Raw genomic sequence first — 17,826 nt, forward strand, 5'->3', positions numbered from 1 at the left:
TGAGCTGTATGTAATGCACACGTGGTCCGTGAGCTGCATGTTGTACAGTGTACACACGTTGTCCATGAGTTGTATGTTGTACGCCTGTGTCCCATGAGCTGCATGTTGTACGCCTCTGATCCATGAGCTGTATGTTATACGCCTGTGGCCCATGATCTGCATGTTGTACGCCTGTGTACCATGGGCTGTATGTTGTACGCCTGTGGCCCATGATCTGCATGTTGTACGCCTGTGTCCCATGAGCTGTATGTTGCTTGCGTATGGTCCATGAGCTGTATGTTGTACGCCAGTGTTTCCTGAGTTCTATCTTATAGGCCTCTGGTCCAGAACAATCGTGTTAACGATCGTAGCTTTCTATGTCGATTGAATCATCGATTCATTGTTAATCATTATTTTCTAAATTTAAATCTATCATAGAAGTATTCCTTGTGGTTACTCAATGCTACACATATTGCAACCGAACATTTTAAGTTACATATAAGTATAATCCATGATGTTACGTTAAAACCAGTCTCAAAGGTTCCAGGTTTGATTCTTGGTATGGTTTTGACATTTCAATCTAGCTTTAACAGTGATGACAAATATTTCCAATCAGAAAAATTCTTAATGTATTACTGCAACATTTGCATCTCAATTTCATTCTATTCTCACAAATGCACTAGACTACATGCTCAAGTAACTACTTTGATCTTCGTCTTACTTTGTTTGCAATATATTTGGCTTAATTCAACTGCTGTTTTTTTCGTTCGTGTGAGGAAACTTTAATAGTTCAGGGAAAGCATAGCTGAAAGTGAAAGCCTCGTCCAGTGCTGCCATAAACTATTTTATGCATCCTGTTTACTACCTTATATATAGGACGCTCAAGAATGTCATGGTCGGCAGTTCGTTTCTCCTTTCGGCAAAATCAGATACTGCTTTTAGTTTTTTTGATCTTACTCATCTCATGAACAAATCGTTTGGCTTATTGGGCACATTAGATCATCAATTCGCTGATGCTTTGAGTCGCTTACCAACAGTAGGGGTCGTCGATGAAGAGGAAAGTATACGGATGATATCGATATCTTCTGTGTTGTAGATGCCTTATACTTGCACGTTCAGACCCCAAATACTGCTTCACCACCCAAAGAATCTTGTAAAGATTCTGCATTTTCCACTGTAATGCGTTTCATTCATGCAGGATGCCCCCCCCCCAACTCTTCTCCACAATCATTTCCTATGCACGCAGACTCTCTTTCTACTTGTTATGGATGCCTACTCTACCCGGTTCCAGAGTAGTCAATAGTCACTCTGTTCAAACTTCGTCCTCATGTCCTTCAGTTGCTTCACGAGGGACTCGACATTGAAAGAATGAAGCAGTTGGCAAGAACTTCCGCTCTTGACCATACATTGATTTGAACATAACGCAACTTTGCCACAAGTGTTGCAAAGTTCTGCATAAATCACCATTTTGTTGCTCAATATTGATGCCTTTTTCAAATACCCATGAATTTATGGAACTTTTTCCTACTACTACTATTTATCTGCTAAAAGTAAATTTTGAAAAGTAAATTTTGTAAATTTTGCATAACCTATGCCCCCCCCCCATCCTGCTGCAGCATTATATTCCTTGTGGCATTCTTTCCATCCGAGGATGAAACCAAGTCCTTGCTCGTGGAGCAGCTGGCGCTAGACCACAAGACCCCAATAGAGTACACCCATAAGGATGTAACCTATGTGATTAAAAGCATGGCGACCCATGCCACCATGCGATGTAATTACGTTATATGCAGTGCCATGCAAGTGGTCACTGGATTTCTTCTTCAATTGCCATGCCTGAACCAGGCATCGACGGCCTCAGATAAACAATTAGACCAAATATTCCTTTCATATCTTGCATGGATGATTCTGTCGTGCCGTTAAATTGTTTCAGATGAGCTTTTCTTCCAGATGCCAGCTTTCCAAAAATTTTACCGTTTAATGAGAGATGCTCCAGTTCTTGCTTTCTTATTACATGGCTGAGAAATTTATATTGTCTGGTTTTCATTTTTGTTAACAGAGAAGTGGTTTTATTCAATTGATGTAAATCTTCTTTATTTGCCTTCTTTGCAAGCCATGAAATAGGTTGCATTCTTGGGAAGTAGCACATTTTAAAAGCATTAATTTTTTCAGCCATTTTTGTTGAGATATTCCAGGTTTCAGAGTTGTAATAAAAATCAGCATATATAGCAGAAACCAACACCTCAAGGACCTCAACAAAATCCTTTTCAGCTTCGTCTGGTATCCTTCATCATTAGAACAACTCCAGAGAAGCAAAGCACTTCCTCCTGTCAAAGATGGAGACATCAACATAGTGGACATCTAATCCAAATTCCAAGCAAGCCGCATCGACATATTTCGCCATTTCCTTCCTATAGAAGAGGTTACCGAATTTTGGCACAAAAGGGCCATGTTAATTTGAGTTACAAAATGAGGCCCATCAATCCTCTTTTGTTTTCCAACAGTGTTCCGCATGCCCCGAACCCAAACGAAATGCATGTGGACATCTTTAACCCATTAACCGCTGACGTTGCGTTGATGCAATGCTTACTTTGAGCCTCTATAAACGCATTTCACAAGCAACTTCTATCTAAAAAAATTAATATTCCTGTCATTTGAACTCTAAATAAAGTGTTTAAAACCTTATTTAAAAAAAAAAAAAAATTTGTATACTTAAAATCATCGCTCGAATCGAACCGTGCGATAGTCAGACTTGACGTCACAACGGTACAAGCAACTGCTCGTATGTTCGCGCAAGATGCATTTAAAATGCTGAGTAATAGTCTGAGCGTAAAATGCGAAAATATAGGGCCTTCTGGAATAAATTGCAACCTTAAAAAATTTGGTATCGTTGGAAAGCTTAATTCCTTTAGATTGGGATTATCACTCTGCTCCAACCAGGGACCCTTGGCAAAAAAATTTATGGCCGTTTTCTAAGCAGCACCTCGCACCGCTAGTGGCGCAGCTAATCTAGCTATGCTTTCAGCAGAAACATGGTTGAAATTGTAGCAGAATGATTATGCAAACGGTCAGCAAGTCGTGTAAAATTCTGGCAGTCGAAGTTGCTCCGGTGACCACTCAAGATGCACACTTTGTATATAACCATAGGTCGTTTTGTATGTAACGAAATTTATCAAAGTAAAACTGGATTTGGGTAGAATTTTTGGTTTGAATTTAGGCTAAGTCACATTATCATTTCAAAAAATATTCATTCACGACCACTGATGGACTTCAATGATGTATTTCTTAACTTAATGAGGCTTTTTGATTGAGCAGTATTTTCTTCGAAATATTTTTTTAGTTCTTTGTGGTACATGAGAGCTTTTTACTCCCTTCATCTACTTTCCCAAACAACGCATGCCCGAAGTTAGGTGAACGAAATGTGGTTGAGCGAGCAAAGCGGCCGAAAAAAGTTTGAAAAATAAAAAAAATACATTAGCCTACATGTTACATGTTGTATGTTACAAAATAGAGGTCGGCCCCAGTCGGATGTTTCGAAAGCAGTAAATAAGGCCTTTCATGATTTAAGCTATTGATTATTATTAAGCATAAACATTGCACAAGAACATTGATGCAAGCACTCAATGTTCTTGTGCTCCAGATGGGGAGCAAAGGCTGACAATTTGCATCAGCCCTCGCCCCCAGCTAGAGCCTGCCAGGCGCTTGAGTAGCGCAGCGCCGGATGTCAGTTTCTTTCACGGTGACACCAACTGGTAGCGGTATGTGAGCGATCTGTCCAGTGTCACCTCAAGATATCTTGGTTCGGGGCAGAAGGACAGATATTTTCCGTTGTTCTGGACGTGTAGCTCACGATCAGCTTCCCGATTGTGGAGGTAGAATGCTGCTGCCACATTATTGTTTCCGCTAAGTTTCAGTCGCCAGTTCTGGAGAAAAACGTTTCTACAAACTACAAAAGTCCACTACAAGTTTTCAGAAAGTTAAGGAAAAATCCATGAACCTCGCCATTTTTTGGCACAGCCTAGTGATTATATCAAGTTCAGTAAAAAGTTGACCAGGAACCGGTCCTACAAGCTTTTTATCTTTAGTAAGCGGTTTGAGCAAACCGGTGGCTATGAATCCCGAATCGAACGAACCGAACCCCACATCTGCTTCTAGGTTAATTCCAATGGTGGCATACCAAATTAGTCCAGTTAAAATATCAATTTGGACCATCAAAGCGAAACGATGCACAGAAGAAGTTAAGTCAGCAACCAGAATAAATCGAGGCGACGTTTAGTCCACATCACGATCTTCCGCACGGTTGTTCTTCAACCGCTATTGTATAATGTTTAGTTTTCCGAGTCAGTGCTTACCACATCATCAACAACTGCACTACCGGTATCTTGAAGCCTCCTATGAAGTGGGAGATCTGCGTGTCTTGGATGATGAAACCAAAGACTGGCTGCTCTCTGGTTCCAGCTGAGTCCGGGAACATGTGAATCTGGGGTGATAAACCTGCGGCCCCAGAGGCTTACACGACGACGACGAGGGTTAGATTTGGCATTGGATTAGAAATATTAACCTAACTGTAGGCTGCAGAAGATAGATTACATTCGCTTAAAAAACTTTACTTCTAATCTACCGTAAAAAGACAGAAAATTCAGAAGTAAGTTAGTTCAGTTTTTTTATTGTTATTCTTTGAGAAAACAGTGAAAAAGTGATCTCAACAGTAAAACTTTTGTAAAGTAAAAACTTAAAATAAATTCTAAAGTAAAACTTTTGTAAATTCGGACAAGTCATAAATCATCAAATGAAAACGAATCAATTTAAATTAGATTTAAAGCTTTTAATCAACGGACGTTAAATTCTAAAATTAAATACAAAAACTAAAAAGAAATTTAATCTTAAAGACGTAACCCCGCAGAATCTGTATTATTTCGGTGAAGAGATATAATTTTTTGAAGATAAAGGCGTAATTCAAATATTACATGCATAACACTGTGATGCGTTAATTTTAAGGTTACTAAAGTATTGACGGTTCTTAGTGTACTTTTTGATGCTGAATCCAAAACTGTTATCCGTTTTCTTCCATCAGGTCTAGTTTTTTGGCAAATTGCATTTGAAATTTTCCACTACTGCAGCTTTCAGAGTCTTGCGATTGAGATTTGTGATGTCATAAAAATGATTTAGCAAATGAATTAAGTTTTGATGAAACTTCAGTGACATCACAATGAGAAGAACATAACGAATGCACCTGATGCTTGAAAAGTTAAACATCTGAACCAAGGATGCCAGACCTTGGTTTTTCCACCTAGATCTGGGTTTTTTTGACCACATCTGGGTTTTAAGTTTTTTTATTTCAAATTTAGGTAAATCTAGGTTTTTTTGGTTTTTAACTTTGTACAGAGCTTGCACGGTATTAAGGCACTGGGATCTTCGATAAATGGTCCACACTGCAACACAAAAATGATAAGGTAGCCTACTGGTAATGTTTTTTTGCATCAGCTACTGCAGTCAGTGAGGTAGCCTACAGGATGCTAAAGAAATGATCCAACTTTATGAAAATGTGGATGACTAAAAATTGGAGTAGTACAACTATTTGTGTTACTGAACATTTACTTATTGTGAATTTGAGTTATTCTTTTCAACATTATGTTCAAATGAAAAAGGCTAAGCAGGGTTTATTGCTAAGTACCAAGTTATCGTAGTTGTACACCAAGCAGTAAGCAGGCATGATGATTCTCCTCAGCCGCAGTCTACAACTCACACAGCAAAAAGTTTAGTTCAAAAGTCAAAACTAACCTTATTGGTTTTGTCTAGTCAGTTTTAGAAATTTTGGTTAAACACGCACTGAACCTTGCTAGCTAGACGCTTTACCATAAAGGTAATTTTGAACCAAAATCTTTGCTGTGAGCCCATATAGGCCTACCAAGCTCTTGTTTTTGTATATAGTTATATTACATTTAACTACCATACCAACATAAGCATGTATATTGTATAATTAAATCAAATAAAGTTATTAATTACTATATTTGATTTAATTTGCTCTGCTTTGCTTAGCATTGAGCACTTTTTTGTAGTATTGATAGTTTTCATTGTTTTTTTTATTGTATAATTATATATATATAGGCTACGTGTTACTATTTGTAGCTTTCTGAGGCTTCTGTGTAATGATTTAAAAATGGTGCTGAAAGCGCACGCAGGTTTTTTTAACCGCTTTACTAGGCTACATATTTTCTGGACCTGGGTTTTTTTTGCCTCATCTGGGTTATTTTTAGCACACAATCTAAGTTTATTGGAAATTTGTCGCTGGCATCCTTGATCTGAACTGGTTTTTACAGGCTGCGTTAGTGTGCAGTTAAGATGTTTAGTTATTGTATTTTATTTGGAAATTAGCTATGTAAAGACTTATGTGCACTCATTACTTTACCACGTCAGTATATTTGACACGTTTGTGTAATAATGATAAGTTTTGTTTTTACAGTACAATGAGAAAGTGCAAAAATGATCCAGACAGGTTCTGTTGTGGCAAGGTGACCCTGCATAGTCGCCAAGCCAAAATTATGCAGTTTGTTAAAGGGGTATTAAAGGAAAAACCTGACTTGGCGACTTTCCATGTTCTTTGTGTTTAATAGGCTACCATAAAACGATTTTCAATAAAATTTTGCCCCATTGCGGTCTGACCACCATTGCGCGCGTGGTTTTGTCCGAGCTGTCAAAACGGGAATTTGCGTGAGCAGCGAAGCGTGCGACTGTACAGCCTACGTCATAATAGCTGATCGAGCAATATTTCTTACTGCGGGCGATTTAACTGTATGGTATTCTCTCATTAACCTGAGGTTCTATGATTACAAGCGGTGGTTTTTATACTTGGAGAATGAAATAATGTTTTGTCTAGTTCAAATATTGCATTCAAAGAAATGGCATACACATGATTTTACACAACCAACCAAATCTATATAGGCTGCTGTGTAAATTCACGCTCGTCTGATCACATAGGCTACATTTCTTGGACCAACAAAATGAGCGATTTTATGTAGATTTAACAGGACAGTGAATTGCTTTTCATAGTTTAGTGCATTTTTCACTAGGTGCAGACTTACATATTACTAAGGCCATTTTAATTTAACCTAAAAAAAATCTTTTTTACTTTATTTTTACTGAACGGAATTGATAACTTGGAAACAAATAAGGCGACAGCAATTAGCAAGTCAAGTCAATTTATTTTGTTTCAACAGCGCCATATATTAACAAACAAGCAGAGTAAATGTAATCATGCATGTCCAATTGTCCATCTAGCATGTCTTTCATCCGTGCTGTATCTATCTCACAGTAGCACAAAGCTTGATGTTGCTCATCCATTGCCACACAGTGACAACATGAACACCTGTTGATATAAAATTGGTAATAATTAGGGTGATTACTTTTTCACTTGTCAAAAAAATTCATCAAAATTGTAGCGTTAGATCGAAAATTGTTCACAAAGTCAAAATTATTTACAAACTGCATTGTCGTGGTGTGGTAGAGGTTGCACTGTCAGTGAATTTTTTTCATTTTACACCTTGTAGCCTACTTTGGCGCAGAGGGATGGTGTAACGGATAAGAATTGGACTCACCGAATAGTAGCAGACCCTCTACATGTACAAGTATGCGAAACTACCAGGAATAACCTATCAAGGCTTTGTTAGTCCGAGGATAAAGATTCAAAACCAACCAAACCTGGTTCGACTCCCGGCTTAAGCTGGTTGTTGAAAGCATCGCTCACATCTAGCTAGGGTGTAATAAATTGGGTAGGCATAATTGCTGCAGGAAAGGCGGCCGAGAGAAAGGAACTGGCCACCTTACTTTCCTTAGTGCCAAAGGCTTAGTACAACGAGTACCTATCTTCTCATACCCAACACTTGAATCAAGTATGGGATCACATTTGCCTTTTTAGCTTACTTTATACTGGTGTAAATGGCCCATTGTCTACTTATTGTGAATCATAAGCCATTAGGTGAATAAATTTTTGATAGGTCGTTTTGCGGCAGCTATGTTGAACAGCATTTTGTACAATGATGCATAATTTAACTACTTGAGTTCTTCATACTTCAAAATTTGTCAAAACAAATTTTAATGTCAAAAGTTTCAATTTTTAAGCCAAAGAATAATTGCCCTAGTATATAATAATTTATTGCATAGGCTACCGGGACGGGAAAATTCAACTTTGCAATATAATTAGTATTAGGCAAGGTAAACTTAAAAGCGTTAAGATTTCATTTTCTTATAATTTCAGTTGCATTTGTAAAGTTGTTTTCAACGTGTTGTAGGTTCAAGGCTTTACAAACCCATAGGAAAATGCAATGCAAAGCTGAGCACTTATCCTGGTACGGTCGATGATTTAATTATTTTATGTTAAGTAAAGCTAAACGAATGCAGTATATGGTGTCAAATATCTAAATTTGCTTACCAATCAGTGTTTCCCACTCGATCCTCCTGCTGAGAAACGTCAGTCACATCAGCAAGGCAAAGCTGATTGATCTCTGCCTCTGTGTACTCAGGCTCAAAACGATAGGGTTTAGGTTCTAGCGTACTTTCTTCTTTATCATCACTTACTTCTTCAACCACCGTACTATCTTCCTCTTCGTATTGGAAACCAAGATTCAAAAATTCTCCAATATGACACAAAAAATTTATAGTAACCTAAAGCACCTAAAAATTGACAACTGTATAATCCACGCATACAATAATGATGTTATAATTAAAGTAACTTGCGTTCTTCTGGTGACTATAGGCTACCATACTAGGTTGCGTTCTTCTGGTAACCTAGTAGCCTATAGTCACCAGAAGAACGCAAGTTACTTTAATTATCAAATGCCTGGTGAACCGTTTCACTCTGTTTTTAATGATGTTATAGGCCTAAAGTGAATTGAATTCATTCAATTTTATTTGTTGCTGCTGGCGCAAACATGTACAGAATGACAAGTAAGCATACGAATTTGACACCAAGCAATTTTGTGAAGTTGGTTTTTGTCGCCGAAAAGTGCTTCAAACTGTGGTTTAGGTTTTTGGATTAAAAAATGTTTCTAATTCATCACGAAGATCGAAAACACGTTTCCAAACTTTGCCTCTGGATAACCATCTCACACTAGTATGAAATAACAAAACATTACTGGATGTATCCAATTCACTGCAAACTTTTGAAAATAGGCGGCTGTTTAAAACACTAGCTTTTACAAAATTCACGACACTTACAACGCTTTTCATTGTATCTTGAAATTCTTGTGGCAAAGTTTCTAAACTAATGAAATTCTAAACTTTTCAGAAGGCCTCAGGTGACCCCAGGCAAATTGTCAGGTGACCCCAGTTGGGGTCGCGAGCCACATGTTGGGAACAGCTGCACTAGGTTAATGGCCTTGTTGTAAATTAGGCCCTGGGGTACCGTACAGGTTATCAAAACCTAATTCTGTAATTCTAAATAAATACAATAAACCATAAAATCAACATTACTTCATTAACTTGGCGTCTTCTATAAGCTGGTCGCCAGGAAGAAGTCAAATGTGATCTTTCAACTGTGGCACTAGTTTCTGGTGGAGAAGGAAAGATTTAAGATGGACATGCACCGGGTTTAAAGTCAAGTCTTTTGGCATATCCCATTTGGAATTGAAGAAAATGTTTGAAGTCTGCTTCTTGAAAATGCAGACTACAAATTCTGTGGTGTGGTTTTGTCCACTCCAATGACAAGTTGTGGTGTTGACAAATTTATTCCATTTCCTTTTTTTGTGTACTGTCTTTGGGAAACCCAAACATACTAACTTTATGCAATGCTGTCGTGTCACAGCCAAGCACAACACAAAAGTCAGGCATAGTATTTGCTATGATGCAATATTGTTTCTACAGTAGTCAAACTATGATGCAATATTGATTTCATGGACATTTAATTTTTAGCAATGCTACTAGATTTATACACTACCGTACCTCACCTTTCTAGTAACATTGCTACTATTACTCAAAGAAATATCCTAGAAACTTAAAAGACGTGTAAAACTATCCTGCTAAACTCCTTTGAACGCAACACGTCCGAACTTTGCAACCCAGTTACCCAGCGCGCGAAAAGACTTTTGGTACAGGGTTGTCAGACAGCTTTTGAGAAAAAGAGCCAAACAATGTCGAAAAAAGGGCCAAACTGGGTAAAAAAGAGCCAAATTGTTCAATAATGTTAATAACGTTGCTAATAAAACATAATAACGCTAAAAACGTCAATAACGTTACAACATTAGGCTACTGTTCCCGACAATTTTCACCTATTCAAACGTCATATAAAAACAGTTCAAGTCTACTGAATATTACGTCATGGAAGTTGCTAGAAAATGTGCCAAAATTCCACCATCGTTAATAAGACTTGTGTCAAATCTGTTTAAACCTGTCTGGACCTGTTTGGGCCTGTTTCGGTTTGAAACCTGTTTAAACATGAATACATTGGATTACATCAGCTTTAAACACCTGTTGAATGACTTCATAATTGTCTTTCATTATTGCGTCATAGTACTGCATACGTGAATTTGAGATATTGATATCTATTCTGGTCATTCGTAAAATGATTGCTTGAAAGTTGGCCGCTCATTTAACTGTTGGCTTAGTGCTTGCTAGCTGGACAAAAGTTCCGTCTTTTATCCAATTAATCTGTATTGTAGTGACAGTTTTTTAGAGGTGTAGGCGTTGCACCTATTATTTCGATAGCCGTGGGCTAGTTTTACTGGAATACACTTTTTGTCACGATTTCTTTCTATCTCTTACCAGGAAAAAGACTTGGAAAGGTTCAATGACGTAGTTTAATGGGTCAACCGAAAAGAAGTCAATTAAATGTCGAATAATTCTATTAGTGAAATAATAATCTGACTTCTTGAAGAACTTTAACGAACGGCTTCTCAAATAACTCTAATTTCTGCATCAACTACCAATCCACAACTCATAGCACAACTCTCATAATCAACTCGTAACAATCACCATAATAATAATCTCAGAATCTCAGAATCTTAGAATAATCATTACACAAACTACACCACTATTTATAGTTGGCTGTTCAGTCCAATAACTTCGAGAAGGTTACATCATAAAGAACCATCGTTCGGTCACGTAGCATTTAAATGTAAACAACAGAAGTCCCTAGAATGTCACGTAGCGCCGAAGGTTGTAGAAAACACGTTACATAATACAGATTTCGTCATCAGAGGTTACTTCAGGTCATAACCGATAATAACACATCGCTCAAAATTCCATAATGAAAACAACACGCTAGTTGAAGATACAAAGCAAGCCATCGCAAGGCATTGCACCTTGATTGTGACATACGCCCCCCCTTAGAATATTGTTGCAAACAATATAACAACACAATCAATACAAAACACACCATAAAACAATTAATTACTCAATAATCAGTTCTCATAAGTCTATCGTTGCATGAACTACCAACGATAGCTTTTCTCAAAACAATAGTCACGTTTTCTGCGAAAGTTTCCATCGTCCTCAATATCTTCAGTGCACTGGCGAGCGAGATGACCCATCTTCCTACATCGGAAACATCTCCTCTCCGGACAGTCCTTGGCGAGATGACCTTCTTTATGACAATTATAGCAAGCCTTTTCATCAAAAGGGCAGCTCTTGGCTATGTGTCCAATCTCCCCACATCGGTAGCAGTGGTTGTCACGGCAACGTCTATTTTCCGAATGTCCGCCGTCAGCAATGCACTCCCTGGCGAAGTGTCCGCGTCTACCGCATCTATAGCAAACTCCAAATGGTCGTCGCCTGCCTCTTCTCCTCGGTTCATCGCGCTCATTGTATCCGTCATCGTGAGATCGTTGCTGATTATCTGCAGAACAATCTCGAGCAAAGTGACCATTCTTGCCACAAGAATAACAAGTAACTTCAGAATTTCTCTCAATAACATTTCCGATTATAAGATCAACTAAAGGGTTTTGTAAACATAACGCTTTCACAGTCCCACTACAATACGGAGTTTCGATATATATCATCGCTAACGGTCCTTGGATTGAAGTGGTATCTATCCTTGTCACATGGCCAGTTTTTCCCGTTAACTGATTGTCATTTACTAAATCTCTCCTCACCATTATACCCGTAGAACCAGAATCACGTAAAACTTTTACCCTTTTGTTTCCAACTGTTCCATCCACTACTGGTAGGTAATCTTCATGTTTTATTTCTTTATAAGCATCTTCTTTTGTCTTCTTTCCCGTTTTCTTCTCCAACTGATCATCTTCATCCGATCTCTCATTTTCAAGCGTGGGTTTAGGAATCATTAACGCACAACCACCTCGATAAACGTCCGTGTCTTTATCTTTTCCAGACTGATTGGATAAGGAAAACGACTTGTCCTTGCATTCCTTCGCTTCGTGTCCTTGCCTATTGCAACGATTGCACCACTTCCTCGATTCCTGATGATTTCTGTTAGTCTTCTTCCGGCAGTTAACAGCCTTATGACCTAAGCCATTACAATTAAAACAACGTACTTCTCTTGGAACCGCACCTCCTTTAAAATTATTTGTTTGCTCCTCGTCATTATCGCATGACAACGTTTCTTCAGTCGACAACTTCTCATCATGAGCAACTAAGTACTGTTCTGCCACACTGGCTATTTCTTCTAAATTCTTTGGACTTCTCTCCATTAGATAAACAGACAGATCTTTTGAACATGAATCTGTGAATTGTTCCTTAACTATAAGGTTTGCCAATCCGTCCAATGATTGTTCGGCCCCCGAAAGTTCAAACCATTTTAACAAAAGGTTTCTTAAACGTTCAATAAATTGACCTGGACTTTCGTGTCGTTCAGGCTTTGCCTCACGGAATCTTTGACGGTATCCATGCTCGGTAAAATTGTATCGCTTTAACAGAGCTAACTTCAATCTGTCGTAGTTCATGGCTTCTTCTTGCGAAAGTCTTGAATATACATCAAGAGCTTGTCCTGATAATAACATGCTTAGCTGGGTAGCCCACGTCGACTTCTCCAATTTGGCTATTGTAGCATATCTTTCAAATCTTAACAAATAACTATCCAACTCATCTTTTTCTTCAACAAACGATGGCAAATCTGGACGTCTAACTTGCGCCAAAATAACATCTCGAGCATTATCATTAGTAGAATTAGATCGCTCACCAATGTCCAGCTTTTGTCTTTCTAATTCAAGTTTCAACTTTTCCAATTCATATTGTGCTCTTCTTTCTTCAGCTTCTGCTTCGTACTGCCATTGAGCACGTTTTTCTTCAGCTTCTCGTTGTGCTTGTTTTTCTTCAGCTTCGCGCTGCGCTTGTTTCTCTTCTGCTTCGCGTTGCGCCCGCTTCTCCTCTGCTTCAGCTTCAAGTTGTGCTCGTTTTTCCTCAGCTTCAAGTTGTGCAGCTTCAGCCTCACGCTGTGCTCGTTTTTCTTCAGCTTCAAGTTCTGCTTTCCTTATTTCACGAGCAGCTCTTCTATCTTCTCTTTCGTCAGCTTCTCGCTGAGCTTTTTGGTCCATTATCTTGTGATACTCTTCCATCACAAACTGAGACTTCTCATTACCAGTCAGCCCCATTCGTTCAGCCAAGCTCCCTAAGTCTTCAATCATCTCATGTTTGACAGTATCCGCCATCTTGACATTAATTTATTATTCTTTCAATAAATCTTTCGGTATTCTTCGGTTTTCTTTTTCGGTTATATTCCCGGACGAGCCCCCAGAATGTCACGATTTCTTTCTATCTCTTACCAGGAAAAAGACTTGGAAAGGTTCAATGACGTAGTTTAATGGGTCAACCGAAAAGAAGTCAATTAAATGTCGAATAATTCTATTAGTGAAATAATAATCTGACTTCTTGAAGAACTTTAACGAACGGCTTCTCAAATAACTCTAATTTCTGCATCAACTACCAATCCACAACTCATAGCACAACTCTCATAATCAACTCGTAACAATCACCATAATAATAATCTCAGAATCTCAGAATCTTAGAATAATCATTACACAAACTACACCACTATTTATAGTTGGCTGTTCAGTCCAATAACTTCGAGAAGGTTACATCATAAAGAACCATCGTTCGGTCACGTAGCATTTAAATGTAAACAACAGAAGTCCCTAGAATGTCACGTAGCGCCGAAGGTTGTAGAAAACACGTTACATAATACAGATTTCGTCATCAGAGGTTACTTCAGGTCATAACCGATAATAACACATCGCTCAAAATTCCATAATGAAAACAACACGCTAGTTGAAGATACAAAGCAAGCCATCGCAAGGCATTGCACCTTGATTGTGACACTTTTGAATAGACGTTTCGAAAGTGTGTTTATTTTTCGGTCAGTACATACAGACGAACGGATTTGGGAATTTTATGTTACAATTTTCCCACGAAGAGATTATGGTTTACCGCTGTGACCATAAAAAATAAAAGACGATTTTGTTAGCTGGTAGGCCAAGAAGCACTTAAAAGCATAAAAAAATAAAAGACGTTGTTGTCAGTTGGAACTTAGAAGCACAAAGAATAATAAAGAAGATCTTGTTGGTTGGTAGGCTACTGAAGAACTTTAAGCTAAAAAGTAAAGACATATCTTCTCAGTTTGGTACTGAAGAAAAATAACTTTGACAATCATTGGCAAGAAAGAAGATTAAAAGCAATCTATCTGTGCTTGAAGATTCAAGTGGAAGAATCCAAGCAAGTTTTGTGGACTTTTGGACTTCATATACTCGTACAGCTACGGTATCGTGCATTTAAATTCTTTTTTGTATTTTTTACGGTCTTTACAGTTGAGTTTTATAACTTAATTTTGTGTGTTTGTGTAACTTAATTTTTTAATTGTTAAATTTAGCCCTAACATTTAATATGTCTACACTCGGTGGCGACAGGGACTCGACCGCCGTAGACTCGACTGAGTTTAAGCCTGATGATGTTCTTTGCGGTCGGGCAGGCCAATTTGGGGAGGGACCCATTAACGATGAGGCTAAGTCAGTTCGAGAGGCCCGGCATCTTAGACGGGATATTTTGACTCAAATTGGGAAACTTTCTGTAGCCCTAGGTTCTTTGAGTGATAAGCAGGAACTGTTAATTTTTCGATCTAACTTATCTACTTTAGAAGAGGAATTACGGCATTTCCATGCTCTCTTGAGTAAAATTTTTAACTCTGCAATCTTAGCAGAACTTCGTGATAGGGTAGATCCCGAATTTAACTCGTTAAAAAATAACTTCGAACAAAAAGAAAGTGAGTTCTCAGATAGGTTGGATGCTGACATACATCCTGAGGATAGCGCCTCAAACGTAAGCACTAGGATGTCTGAGAGCTCGTCACGGATAGTTGCACAAATTAACCTACAGCTAAGACGAGAGGAGCTCCAGATACAAGCCGAGGCCGAAGCAAGAGCTGCTGAGGCCGCCGTGAGAGCTGAGGCCAAAGCGAGAGCTGCTGAGGCCGAAGCGAGAGCTGCTGAGGCCGCCGCGAGAACTGAAGCCATACGAGTTGAGGCCGCCGCGAGAGCTGAGGCCGTACGAGCTGAGGCTGCCGCGAGAGCTCAGGCCGAAGCCAGAGCTGCTGAGTTCGCAGTCAAAGACGCTCAGTTGAGGGCTGAACAACGTAAAGAGGTAGTTTTAGCTGAATATCGTTCTGAGTTGGGCTCCCGGCGTAGCTCTAGGAAGGGCTCTTCTAGGCATTCCAGAAGTGAACATCAATCGCAGTTTAATTTACCTAACCTTTTCCAGACGCCTGTTCAATCTGTAAGTGGACCAGTACAATCCACATCTTTTCAAGATGTTTCAGGAGGTCTCGGGGCCGACGCTAAGGGTCTTCCGAAGGCTGTAGAGCCAAGGTCTGTGAATTATAACCGATCTCCTCCCCCAGAGCGTACAGGTCACGGGGCCGCCATTAGCAGTAATGCTTTGCCCCCTTCAAAGTTTTCTGCGCCGCTAGTTGCTGATCGCCCAGCTACACGTAATTTGGGTGGTTGTGAGAGGCGTATCGTGTCTCCTGATTTTAACGTGTTTGAGGATCGTGATCGGGCTGTGCATGTGACTGAGCCCACTCAGCCCCTTAAGGGATATAGCTTGTCTTCTCCCGCTAAATCGAGTTCTCAACAACAGGATTGCTTTTTTGAATACCAAAATAGTAGGACGTTCTTCGATAAGGCGGCCTTGATTGGTTACGATGGTAATAATATGCCATTTGTCTTCTTTAAAAATCGTGTTATGGCCTTGATGGCAGCTTCGCCCTTTAAGGGAACTCGTTTGACTTTGTTGCAAGCAGCTTGTGTTAGAACAGCTGCACAAACGATTGCTAATTTGGTTTCCGACACTCCTGGCTTGTCAGAGGAAGACAGGATAGAAATGTCATTAGCTCGCTTGTCTCAACGTTTTGGAGTTCGTGGAGGTCTTTTCGCAGAACCGGAAATTAGAAAGTATCGCTATGGTAGCAAATTGACTTCGACTTCTTCCAGTGATCTGAAAGAGTTTAAAGATGAATTGTCGCAGTGTCTGCTTTACGCGCAAGCTTATGGTCAGCGTGATAAATTAGAAGGACGTTTTGTTCTGGATTTGGCTAAGCGACTCCCGTTTGACGCTAAGCAGCGTTATCTTGACTTTTTAGGTGATCAGTATGGTGGCACTGATGAGCCTACCTTTCAGAGTTTGTTTGAATTTGTAGTACGGGAGGAAACGCGTAAGTCGACTGATTTTAGCATTATGCTAATGGGCGATTCTGGTGAGTCGCAGCATTTTAAAAAGTTTGGCAAAGGAAAATTGCCTTCATGTCCGGTTAGGCAGACGTCCGTAAAACCCCATGATGATGTGATGTCAGGGAGTTCGCAGTACTCGACTGTTGTTGGCGCACCGCGCGGTGGTGAAGCCAGACGTAAAAACCTACCGGCATGCATTTGTTGTTCGTCACGTGGTCAAGTTGAATATCATTTTTTGTCTAATTGTAAAGAATTTTTGCGCTTGACACCTAAAGATCGGAGAGATGTCATTGTGAAAGCTGGCAAATGCTTGAATTGTTTGCGCCAGCATATGGTTAGGGATTGCGTTCATGCAAATAACTGTCGTAAGTGTGGGCCTAACAACGATAGGAAACACTATTTTCTTCTGCATGATTTTTATGTGACGTCACGTGATTCTCTGGATTCGGTTGGGAAAGATGATGCTCGTGCCAGAGTTCCTGTGAGTAATGTTAAGATTGGAAATGTTAAAGCAGCCTTTAACCGCGTTACTGCTGCTCGTGTTTTGAATCCAATCACTGGCAAATCGAAGTTGGTGTATTGTCAGCATGATCCTGGTTCGCAGTTGACGTTTGTTTCGAGTGATTTGGTGTGTGAACTTGATCTTAAACCGTACGATAAAGCGTCGTTTAAAATGGATACCCTGGCTGGTCAGAAAGCTACTTGTGCTGACCTTGTCAAACTCAACATCCAGTCGTTAGAGACAGATGAACTGATTTGTGATATAACTTCGGTGGTTAACCCAGCTTGGGCTGACGATGTTAAAACTTTACCGCATAAACAGGATTTAAGTGGTTTCCGTCATTTTCATGACGTGAATATGTTTCATTTGAATGATTGTAGTACTATAGATGTACTGATTGGCAATGACAACGCTTATTTGATGTGGACAAAAGAAGAACGTGTTGGTGAAAATCGTAGTGAACCGCACGCTTTACTCACTCCTCTCGGTTGGTTGGCTTGTGGTGGTAAGTCACCCTCAGTTGAAAGCGTTGCTAAAGTGTGCAGAGTGCAGACGTCTTCAGAGTCGGATGTCATCTCTAGCTTTCAGCGTAAAATTGAGTCTCGTGATATGGAAATAGCAGACCTGAATAAAGTCATTCAGGATTTGACTTTGCAAAATGAAAAATGTGATTTGTCTCGCAAT

The 17,826-nt window shown here is 39.4% G+C and overlaps 1 long non-coding RNA gene across 1 annotated transcript; it reads right to left on the reverse strand.

Annotated features, from left to right (window-relative positions):
* Positions 1–7,158: 7,158 nt before the first annotated feature.
* LOC145768557 (uncharacterized) lies at positions 7,159–8,665 on the reverse strand. Its single transcript, XR_014288954.1, has 2 exons — positions 8,405–8,665; positions 7,159–7,342 (listed from the first exon to the last, which is right to left on the reverse strand). It is a non-coding gene; the product is annotated as an uncharacterized LOC145768557 (long non-coding RNA).
* Positions 8,666–17,826: the final 9,161 nt, after the last annotated feature.

Source organism: Aplidium turbinatum, chromosome 1, assembly GCF_918807975.1.
Source record: "Aplidium turbinatum chromosome 1, kaAplTurb1.1, whole genome shotgun sequence".
In the NCBI taxonomy this organism is placed as follows: Eukaryota; Metazoa; Chordata; class Ascidiacea; order Aplousobranchia; family Polyclinidae; genus Aplidium; species Aplidium turbinatum.